At 40.5% G+C, this 12,409-nt stretch overlaps 1 protein-coding gene across 4 annotated transcripts in view; it reads right to left on the reverse strand.

Moving 5' to 3' along the window:
• Positions 1-12,409, reverse strand: part of UBE2E3 (ubiquitin conjugating enzyme E2 E3) — a 57,355-nt gene that overhangs the window by 9,127 nt on the left and 35,819 nt on the right. The window lies entirely within an intron of this gene.

The raw sequence follows: 12,409 nt of genomic DNA on the forward strand, positions 1-12,409 counted from the left end.
CTTCCCCTTCTCCTTTCATCAGACAGACCCAACTCCTTCCAGCCTCCCTTGTAGAATCTACATGGACGAAAAATCCTCCTCTATCCAGTCCTTTAAAACACAAAATCTTGATGGAGCAACAGGTCTGATGACAACTTCAGTGTTTCAGCTACAGAGCATACAAGTGCAGCCCATTGCGAACAGCCTGCTGTCCTCCTAAATTAGCTTCAGAACATCACAAATTCGGTAAAGGCACCAATACTGTATTCTCAATAAAAAGTCCACTTGATTAATTTTTTGCAATATGGGCTAAACAAATCTCAGACAAAATAACAAAGCAATTTAATTGAAATGAAAAAATATTATTTGCAAAATTAGGGGGGTTTACTTCATACATTAAACATGGATTGCTTTTTAAAAATAAATTAGAGTGAACTGTCTGCATCTGCTTCCTAAGCAAATATCCATTTTGTCACTTCACTCGGGGATACCTGATTCAGATAAGACAAAGGATTTATAACCATGCTGTAGCCAAGCTAGTCCACTGAATAGATTTAATTTACAAGTGTGGCTTCAGACGGTGAATTTGAAAAGACATGAGGTTAAACTTTAGAGGCCCAAGGGTTCACACCAGGTCTTTCAAACCTAACTCTGCTGAACCCTGGCTCTCAAGCTTCCTGAAGATGAATAACAGCTTTTCCAGCACAGTGTTAAGAGCATTCAAGTGGATGCAGCAGCATTCACACCAGCAAGAAGCCTGTTAGACTCCCGATGCAGTAGTCACAGAAATCCAAGTTCAGCTTTTGTTACAATTCATTAAATCAAAATGCATTGAAGCTGCCCATATGGAACTAACTGCAGGACAAGAAATTTCCAATTTACATGATGTTGGTATCAATTTGCTTTCTGCACTTGCTAAATGCACTGCTGTCAACAGCACTCCTCTAAAACACAGGGCTCTAAATTTGGCTATGGAATGCAACTTCATAGTACTGAGACTGTGCTAATTGAGAAGAAAAAGGATGAAGACAAATGTAATTTGGTTAGATTTGTTGTTAACTCTGTGTAATGCTTTATTATGATATAGAATTTGGGTTTGCAATAGCATACAGTTGGGGCTGGGTGTGTTTGTTTTTAGAAAGCTTCCAACAGTGAAGTCTGCCAGACTCTAGAACAGTCTTACCAGAAATGTCTTTGGTATCATAAAACTAAAGGTACTGCTCTACACCTCTACATGGCACAGATTTAAGTGGTAGAATATTTTCACACATTCTCTTCTCAAAGGCTCCACCCTCAGGTGTGCGACCCAAGCAGGCAGAATCATAGAACTGTAAAGGCTGGAAAGATCTCTACTGATGATCACACAGGCAGCAGCTAACAAACCAAATGGGGCACCTGGGGTGAGAATCAAGTAAGGAAAGAACTGCCTCCATCCTTCCTAAATGTTTATTTCAAAATGAGATTCAGCAAAATTTACTCTTGAAGTTCTTCACAGACTGCTTAACCACTGCTCTGTCACTATGTAATTTTTACAGCAGTGTAAGTGAAGTCAGTGCTCTAAGAGAGGAACAAGATATCATTTTTGGATTTTTCTTATTTCAATTGAAGGTACTAAGTAAAGAAAGAAAAATGCCCTCAAGCATGTTCCACAAACTTGTGCTTGAAAAATCCACTTCATAATGCTACAGTATAGTGAAGTTCTGCAACATCTTCAACACAGCTTTGGAAATTGACCTTTACAATTCCTGCTGGAACAAAGGCATACAGGATGTTACCACCACAAAAGGCTGTGTTTTGGACACCAACGTCTCAGCTACAGCTATTGGATGATCTAGTTCAGTGCAACACCACGAGATGCTAAAGCGGCAGAACAGATCCCATCAGCATATACAATTCAGGCAAATACACAGATCCCATCTGGAGGGGGTCTGTCTGCTTCACCATCTCAGCTTCTGAGCTTGATGAACACATTTCCAGCGAAAGAAAAATGCCCTAGGCTCAAGGAACACCAACTTATCACAGAGGTGGAGATTCATATCTACTATGCAGGATATCTAGTGTGGATGCTGACATTTGCTCCTCAGACTACCCCGACAATCAGGGTAGAGAGAAGAGTGACGGCAGCACAAAGAACATCCAAATACTCCCTAACACCAATGTTTTCCATCTCCCTCCGGTGACACCTACTTTTCACCAGCAGCATGGGGAGCCTGGCTCCTAATTCAAGCTGCTAAGCTCAGCACTTGAGAAAATCCTCCTCACCCCTCCATGCAGTGAGAAAGTGAGTGAAAACAGAGCTAGACAATGCTATCTTGCAGCACACTACCTTTTTATCTAGCTACAGATACACACTGTCATGCTGCTGGTAATCAAAGAACAAAAAATAATCTCACAAGCAACCAAAGGATCTTATCTGGTGCAAGCTGTCTGAGAGTAGCTCAGTGAAGCCTGGAGAAAGCACAAATCACTTACCAGTAGTTATGTTTTAATGTTAAGCATGGGAATAGAAAGATGCTCAAATTATTTTCTTGCTTTGATATTTTCAACATTTTGAAGAAAATTTGTCCTCTACCTTTTTTTCTTAATTCTCTTTTTCAAGTGTGGAGGCACTCTTGTGGTTTTGGTTAGAGGGCAAGAAAGGAAGCAACCTTTAATTTTAAAAATGTTTGTGGGTGGCTTTCAGTTCTGTGACCTGTGACAAGCATGGATAACAATTTCCATTTTCTTTATTTTTCAATGCCTTGTTTACAAGGCTCTCTGGAGTGCTTATTCTCAGCATTCATATTATCAGTACCAGTGCCTAAGCACCTCTACTTACAGAATCTGGGAACTACATTCTCTAGACACAGAAAGCATACTGGTTTCACTGGCAAGAGCTACAAATATAGCCCTAATGTTAGGACTGAAGCATTTTTCTAAGGTTGGACACATGAGGGCTGCCTATAGCAATGTATCAAACCCATCCAGAAAGCACTTTTTGATAAGGTGCTCACGGTTGTTAAAGTTTACATGTTATGTGCAGTTTTTTTACAACAAAAAGTTTCAGTCTATTGTCTTCTTTATATAGCTACTTATTACTACTGTTCTTATTTTACCTGCCACCGAACTACCTGCTACATTTGTTTGCTGGAAAAGGTTATTTTCTGCTTCTAGCAGATCCACAGAGGTTCTGTGGAAATGAGGACACAAGGATCTAGTTCAGTGTACAGGTCTTTCCTTCTGCCACTTCCCTAAAGTCTATCATGTCCTTATGAAATCTAGAAATCTTACGAAATCTAGAAATTAGTGTTAAAAAAACCCCAGCCAACCTACTTTTAACTCATGGAGCCCCTGATAACTCAGCCAGTTGTAAAGCAGTGCAGGACTTGTGCCCAAGGACATGGTTCTGTGCAAAGCAAATGCAACTTGAGAGCTCCTTAAAAGCAGTGTGGCTACTCAAAGCAAAGTGCTGATCCAGCCTAAACTAACTTGGCCAAACCATACACATTCAGAAAGCAAGTGCCATTTGCCCTCCTGCAGCCAGAGTAGGGCATGAATTTTAGTTTGCTTGCTCTGTTTTGTCTGTAAATGTAACCATGTAACATGTGGCTGTACTTGGGTCACGTCACGCTGTACCATCAGGGGATCCAAGCCAGTGCAGATCTGCTGTTAATCACCCTAAAGGGAAAGATGCGTTTCAGACCAGTAGAACCTCCAGTGCTAAACTTGCCATTAGTAGAAGAATATACACTGTTATTACCAAAGGAAGCTGAGTAACAAATCATTTGCTAATTCCAACAAAGGTGTAATATGTAGAAAACCCAAGCAATGTATTTTGGAAAGCTGACAGTTTTTCCAATGCCTAAATTGGTTCATTGCTACAACAGCTTCTTCCTCCTTGCATTCCTAGTTCCTAGCACCTTTGTTGCTGCTGTTAGAAGTTTGTGCAGGTCCTTTCCATCTTCCAGAACAACCCTAGCCAATTACAGAGGCAGAATTCCTGTAATTTTTCTTCTGAAAAAATAACTAAATACCAGAACACAGTCTGGTAAATTACAACAGAAATACTTAATTTAAACCATGCAACAAAACCTATCAGATTGTCTATGCCTATGCTCCTGACAGAGGAGTTGTACCCAGGCAATACACATAAAAGTTTACCAAACATAAGTTGTTTCTGAAAACAGAAATCCCAGGACACACAGGCATGAAGAAATTTAAAATAAACCAAATGATCAACAGGAACTAACTTGAAATATGCACAGAAGTCCCTCCCATATGCTTACACTGGAGAAATTATCCATACTACCTAATAAAACACAGAGCAGAACAGTCAGTAAAGGGAAACACTTCCTGCTATTCCGCCATGTGTTCATAATAACAAAGCTTTAATTTAGCATAAACTAAAAGATCAGCTCCCTTTCATCAGTGTTGAAAGACCAGTAGTAATAGTGTCAAAACACTATTTTCTTGCTGTTGATATAAAGCTCAATTTGTGCTAGGCCAAATCACTTCATTTGAAGAAATTTGTCTAGCAGGTACACAGTTCCCATTTTCCTTCCACTCAAAATTACTGATGAACCTGGGTTTAGCAAACATGGAAAATTTTGCTTTTCTTCTTTGAGAAAGGATCCTTCTCAACTCCCTAACACAAACAAAACTCATTTGGGATACAAGCATATTTTATCCATCAGTATGTTTAGCCTCCATACTGATTCTAGCAATTCACACTGAAAGAATCACATGGTACCTGAGAAGTTTTGCATCCTTAGTTTAAGGTGTCCGCCTAGGAATACATCCAGAAAATGTGTGCTGTGGAGTATGACTTGCAATGCAAATCTCCCAAATCCCAGACCATCACCTTACCCTGTAGACTGGACTGAGATTACACTATTAGTAAGTCATTCAGTTGTTCTGTGGCAACAAGGTGTTTCAGACATCAGTCACCCCCACCCTTCACTGCAAAATCTTCATGTTGAAAAGCTATGTGATACTGAGAAATCCACTTTAAGATTTCCTACCAATATTTTCAATGACACTTCTAATGTCAAGAGAGATTATGATTCCCTATGATTCCCAACATCCCTTATGCACACCTTTCAGACGGAGGAAGAAAGAACAGTTAAAACAAAAGGACCTAATTAAACTAAAAATACAGCCGTCTTTAAAAATGTACTAAACTTACAAAGACTCATGCCTATGAACAGTAAGTGGGCAATTTTCAACAGACTAAGCCTGCAAGTTAACTAATGAAATGAAATTAAATCAAATCCCCAGCTATCAACTTACATCAAATACCTAAACACTAGGCAATTCCAAATGTATTAAAAATGTGACCAGTGTATTTAAAAAATCTCCTACTGGTCTGCAGATTATATTTTCTGAGGCAGGTACCTTCATCCAAAAATTGAAAGGAACATCTATGAACACTGTTTTTAAAGATGGAAAGCACATTGGTGAATTAGAGAATCACCACCATCTGACAATTCAAGCCTAAAGGAAGCCTCTGATTAAACTTGTGACCAGTGTTAATGTTGTGGAAAAATTTGATTCTAATATCATAAAAGAATAAAGTGCAATTTATAGACCACAATTTATTCAGGTACTTCATGAAGGACCAAGAAAGATAGAATTGCTGGGAAGTCACCTTCACTGAAACGTGTGTACCCACCTGTCAAGAAGATGAACACCCAACATGCCTGGTGCTCCCCCCAGTGGAACCTCCTCCTCTGCCTCCAGGATCTCCAGGACTGGGCTTCTTCACAGCTTCACAGCAATATAGCTAGAAGTTGCCTTTTCCCCTTCCTCTAAAAAAACCAGCTTTCAACTTCAGCAAAAAAGTTCTAGCTTGCCCACACAGAAGTAAAGACAAAACCAGTCAGCTAGATAACCCTGCCTCCATTACCACACATTAAAACTCTGAAAGAGAAGCACCTATGTAGGATTTAATGACCTCTAATACATGTGTATCAGTTCTGTACTTAGAGTTGTTTCATACTAACTTCCTGAACGTTAACCTGTAGCAAGCACTGAATATTTTCGTTCAAAAGAAGTCTGTATTTTCATCATCTAAGTCAGTTCTTGGTCCAGTCTTCCTAACCTTCTAGCTTTCTCCCAAATGTAATTCTCTTATTACTTTTAAATACTTTCTTCCTCTTGCCTCTATCCACTTCCACATCAGATTGTACGGCCTAACAAACCAAAAATGCTGTGCCATAGCTCCCTGTGTCAGACGCTTACCTTGAAGCCATAAAAGTCTGATGGAAATCTCTGTAACTAGGAAAAAGCTGTATTTTTCAAAAAAAGAATTGTCCTTTCCCAGTTCATACATCAAGACCTTCCCCACCTTGCATGCAATAGGGACACCTTCTCAAGTCCAGCTCCTTTCCAAACACGCTTGGGGTCACCATGTGGGCTATCTGAATTGAAAGTAGTTACCAGTTTTAAAAGGGCATGAATCTGTTTAGCCAAAACTCAAGAACCTTGTTCAGCACGACAGTTCAATGTTCAGAGGTTTATCTTTAGTTCTGTCTCCACACTGGCTAGCAAAATTTCCTACACTGAGGGTTGATTAAATGAGCTCCTCACTTTTTTTCTTTTTCTGCAAGACTCATGATCTGAAACAAACACCGGAACTCTGGCTGTGACCTTTAAACTCTGCTTAGAGCAAAATGATGGCATTCAGCACAGAGGACAAGTTTATCATTGCTGACAATTTCTATATATCTAATTTATTATTTAATATTAATTGCTCTGTGGTGCTGAGCAGGTTGGGAAGTAAACAGTGATTGCTGCCAGGACTCCTGGAAGCAGCAGCTGGCTGCAGACTGGCTTGGATGCCAGCACCAGCACAAGAATTGCAGCAATGGGGAGGAGGGCAAAAGTGGGGGCTGCAGCAGCTCAACCTGAACTGGCTTAAAACATGCTGGAATTATATTCTGCAAGTGCAATTCCAGAGCTACAGTAGGGATAAAGTAGGGGCTCAGGATCCTCTCTCTGACACCATTCTACAACGTTCATTTAGTACATAAGTTGTAGAGTGACTCAACATTATGAGCATTAACTGCCCTGTACCAAGACAGGGCAGGCTTGACTTGGGTTCTGAAACATTAGCCCAACAATGTCCACTTCACTGGTTAAATGTGAGTGTTGGAGAGTTTCAAAACAAAAGCAGTTGAAGATAAGAATCTGCTTTGTGTAATGTAGAGCTGGAAACAGCTGAAGCAACACTTGGTACAGAGAATACATAAGTGTAATTTATGGATAAAAAGCATTAAAACATCCTGGGAATACCAACTCTAGTTCCAAAAGCACAGCAATTCAAAGGAATACAGAAAGCATAATGCATAAAAATACACAGAAATCAATGTCTGATATGAGTTCATTTTACTCCACAAAGGTGTACTACACTACAGAAAAATGTGAAAATAATAATAATTTCAGGGGAAAGACGGGTCAATAAACATCTGAGTGAAACAAGTCTCACCTAGTAAAATCTGTTTATTGAAAAGCCAGATCCAGCCCGACTATTGCTTCCTCTACCAATAATAATTTAATATTCAAAGCAAATGTTCTCTGTGGAGATAGCTGCAGTGTAAGGAGCAAAAGCTGTTTGAGTTAGCCTTGGGAGCAACGCTTTGTACCCCTCCTCTAAGGGAGCTACCATGGCTCAGGACAAGCTAAGGAATCTGTGACACCCACAGAAGTCTGCTGTTGAGCTTGGACCACTGGTACCACTAGACTAAGATATGCTCAACTCCATTGTAAGAAAAGTCATTTTCTCCCACAGCCCAGATTCAAGGCAGCTGTTGGAAAGTGACAGTTTACTGCCTGCAGTAGGATACAGCAGCTCAGACCCTGAGCAAATCAAAAGCACATGGACAGCACCAACACTGGGTGCTAAATTCCTCTTTCCATAGCTCAGGTAACTGCACCAGTTGCACAGCATTCAGGAATCAGATACTGCCACAACACATACATGGAATGGCTGCGAACTTAGGAAGAAAAGGCTCACACTGTGTATGGTTTTTATTTGAGGCTATAAGCATGATTTATCAGTGGAGAGAAAAGCTTAATGTCTACTGCTGCAAAATTCATCAGGTTATATACAAATTAAGTATAATCTCTTCCAACATGTCCTAATATTATATATTCATACATAACTCTACTTCCTTCATATTCTCAGTCAGTATAATTTAGTGAACACCATTAACCACACATTGGCTTACATTTGCAGTCTAGGAAAAATAATTTTCTTTCTGATAACAAATCTCAATAAAGCTTTTTCTCTGCTGCAAGTGCCTAATTTTGAAGTAGTGCACTGCTATAAAAATTAACTTAAGACAGGCTGTCTGCTCATTGCACTTAATAGACTCAGAGCTGAAAAGATAAACATTTTTACTAGTAACTACTGCGCTGGGACTGATTACTGATGTTTAGGTGGTAAAATAGTTGTAACAAAAAAAGAGAACTAGTAAATATATCATTTTGTTCTTAACCATTTTTAGTGCAGATATCTAAGACAAGATCAATATTCTGTTTTATACACAAAATAATAAACATGACAGGTCAATGACTTGATAAAAGTGACTGCACAGGTAAGGGGCAGAACAGGGTACAGAAGCAGTCTCCCAAGTCTCTGCCAAGTAAGCAAAGCACCAGGTCTCAGCAATTCTTCCCATTCAGCGCTTGAAGGTTTATATACCTGAACTTGAGAAACCCCAGAAACACAACTTATCCTATAACCAGGGTGTAGATAAGTGCTCCCAAGAGACAGCTTATAAAAATAACTCAAATGGCAAGTTTTCTTTCTTCCTTAAATTTTCCTTAATGAAACTAAAAAACACCAGTGCTGGAAAATAACAATAGTAGTAGTAATAATGATAGCAACAACAACGATAATAATTACCAAAGGATCAAGCTCTGGCCTGGCTCTGGGTCCCTTGCACCCGAGTGTGCTACCTTACTTCCGTGGAGAAGGTTGCCAGGTGCCAGCTCTGACAGCAGTGCCAAGCCTCTCTGGCATTTTGGGCCAGGCAGGGGAGGTAACCAGTCAGTCATGCTCCACCAACTCCCAGCTGTGGTGCAGCCCCTGGGGAGCGCAGCAAGCTGCTGTGGGGCAGACTGGCACATTGGCTCAGGCAGGAAAAGCCAAAAAGAGCTCTTTGACAGCTTCTTCCCTCTCCCCATCACACAAAGCAAATGCCAGAACAGAAGACAATCCTGCAAAGGGAGAAATGCTGGACTTTTTTTTTTGTAGGAGTTGATTTTCCAAAGGGGTACTCAGACATTCTTCAATAGCCCACTGATAATTTGCGAACACAAAGATCCAGCTTTTCAGAGTTATGCTTCATCTCACCCCTGTTTCCCCCTCATCACAAGCAGCAGCAGCATTCACAGGGCAGGACTCCATAAGAACTGGAAGCTAATTACCAGATATCTTGGAAATCTTTCCAATCTGCACAACTTCATCCAGTTTCCAATGCTTAGCATTAGCTCTTTTGGAACCTCTTCGTCCTTATTTTTGTGTAACAAATTTTCAACAAGGCAGGAGTTCTTTGTTCTCCCCTAATAAAACAACCTAAAATGTTAACACTTCAGCATGAAACTAATGAACTAAATGCACTTTTCTGGAGATCTGAGCAGACGTACGGGCATTTCCAGATTTATGTGAAAACATACTAATTCTGGAAGAAGTCCTTTAGGCTGAGTTTTTAAAAGAACTTCAGAACTACAAAAATGAATACAAACAACAGTTGTAAATTATCTATGTGTTTTGCCAAGCATATGGCCACTCAATTGCTGCACTTATTGAGGATAATCTAAAATAAAATCTTATAGGGGGATGAAAAGAGAAGTGGACCAAGTCAGACATTTACTTAGATGCAACAACTTTGTCCATAACATTTTATTCCATATAAACGCTAGTGGCAATGTAGAGATACACTCTGCAGAGTATTGAGCGTCCAAGTCTGCAATTTACAAGGACGGAAATGATTTTCAAATGTCTCCTCTTGGGGGATATAGTGAAAAAGATGAAGAGTTGGTTGAGTATTTCTGCTCCTGCAGTACTGCTGACATGGGAGACTGTCAGTCTGATACAACCTGTTTCAGTGGGATACTTACCAAGTACCTGTATGGATTTAGTATGAAGCGGGAATAAAGACCCCAATATAGACCCCATTCACATGAATCCTCCAGCTGGCAGAGTTGGGGGGGGGGGGTTGAAACACCACAGAAGACAGCTGGTAGCATCTCTGTATGTGCAGCTGACTGCAAAGCAAATGCCTGATGATGCTCTGACTGCACTATGGAAGGGAAGACAGCCCTGAACTACCTAGGAAATATATCCTATGCCCAGGGCCAAGAGGAATGGGTGACATACAGATTTTTGGTAGCTGTGCAGTGGGAATGTCCTGTTTAACATCAGCATTGCTTTATTTAAACCTCTTTGGACAAAAGAATTTTCACTTTGGGCAAAACACCAAGACTGCTGGATGCCACCTGCTCTGGAAAGACTGTCATGACTAAAACTGGAAGCAGTACTTTCACTTTCATTTTGTACAAATTCTACCCTGTGGATGTTGTCGATTTCGTGCTATAAAAATAAGTAACTTTTATCAGCACTCATTTTTAAATGTATTTAGATGCATGCATTTTAGGTAATAAGCCTAAAATACTCTGTACTCCTCGCTAGTTGGAGGTCATCTGTTACAAGTATCATCTTACCTCCCTTCTCCAAAATACTAACTTAAGTACCTAAAATATAGTTCTCATTAGATGACATTCGAAAGCATTCAGGAACATCAATTTTATAAGAACTGACACTACAGAAGGAACATGTCCCAAACCAAGTGACATCTAAATCACAGACTTCATTCGAGCTGCTTTTTCAAGCAAACACTAGTATTCACTACAGAACCTCCGTGGCTAAAAATAAAAGTGGCAAACACAGAATTAGTGGCTGTGTTCACACGTGGATGACTGTCCAGGAAGACTGTGGTGACATGAAGCTGCCCTTTTAGAAGGCACAGAATGACATGATCCCTCTGTTGCTGGTACGGCCACAGCTCCCAAGCAGCAAAACTTGGAAATGACTGGCCCCTTCTACTACAGGTTACATCCCCTGTGCCTTTGGAAGAAAGGCAGCAAGAAACCTCATTCATTCAAGGCAGTGCTGCTCCTGAACTGCATGGCTGTGATGAACTTGGGGCCCACACGGGCTTGCCACATGGGAGACAAAAGTGTAATGCTAAGGCAGCAACACTGGTTTTTTTTTTTACAGTCAGACTAAAAGTAAAAAACTGTTCAGAATATATTCTAAGAAGCAAAGTACTGCAAAATGTGGTACCATTCTCCTGCTGACAGTCAATGCTGAACTGATCTGTAAGTCATTTCTGACTTTTTCCAGAAGCTTTCCTTGTCACTCTTAGCAGCACTAGGGAGCCCACCCTAAGTTTTTGTGTATTAAAGATAAAGAAAATATTTACTCTGTTTTCCTCCAGGGCACTTGGCTCCCCATGCTATCCTGAATGCCTTAAACACTTACGAGTCTCCTTTTCTTTAAATGTTAACAAATTTCAGTCGTTATTAAGGCAGTTTTATGAGTGTGGCTTTTTGAAAAGACAGATCATCTAACATGTTCTGAAGCAGTCAACCTATAACACTTTCAACATGCCTCCCAAACGCTTCAGAGCTGGCACCTCCCTTTCAAGATCTGCCCTGGAGAGACCTCCAGCACCCAGCATGACCTCATTAACCACTGACTCAGCTGAGCCATGGAAGATGCAGCAATCCATGTCTCATACAAGGCACTAAACCACTCAAGGTATAAAGACAGCGACTAGCAATATGAAGTTAAACAGATAATGATTATATATTTTTGATGATTATGATATATTTTTGATGTTGTTTCTTTGCTTTCCTCTGTTTTGAAAGCTTTATATATACTCTGCAGATTGGCATTTCTGTGCTTCTCGGATCAACTAAGTGGTTATGCCAAGCCTTCCTACGAACAAGAATTACATTAGTCACTTAAAAATCAACTGCCTACACAGTCATAAACTAATCCACTCGGCTCAATCATATTGGAGCTACAAATCCTGACCAGACCTGCCGTGTGATGTAGGAAGAACTTTGTGGAGCACTGAAAAGGGTGAACCTGCCAGGCTCTGGAGAGACAGTGCCATTGGGATGCCTCCTGGAAACCCTACCCAGACAGCATGTATGGTGCAACAAGGACCCACCTTGCAAATATCCCAGCCTTGAAAATCTCTAATGCTGTGAAGGTCAAGCTCCACCCTCAAACCCATATAAAAGCCAGGAGGCAATTTTGCTGGCATTTCCAATAAAGTGCTGCCTAAAAAACAGGCACAGGCTGGATTTTAGCTTCTGAATGGTCTCTGGGCTCAGCTCCAAGCAGCAGATCAGAGATTCAAGGAACAAGGTGAAG

Source organism: Corvus moneduloides, chromosome 7 (assembly GCF_009650955.1).
Source record: "Corvus moneduloides isolate bCorMon1 chromosome 7, bCorMon1.pri, whole genome shotgun sequence".
Lineage (NCBI taxonomy): Eukaryota > Metazoa > Chordata > Aves > Passeriformes > Corvidae > Corvus > Corvus moneduloides.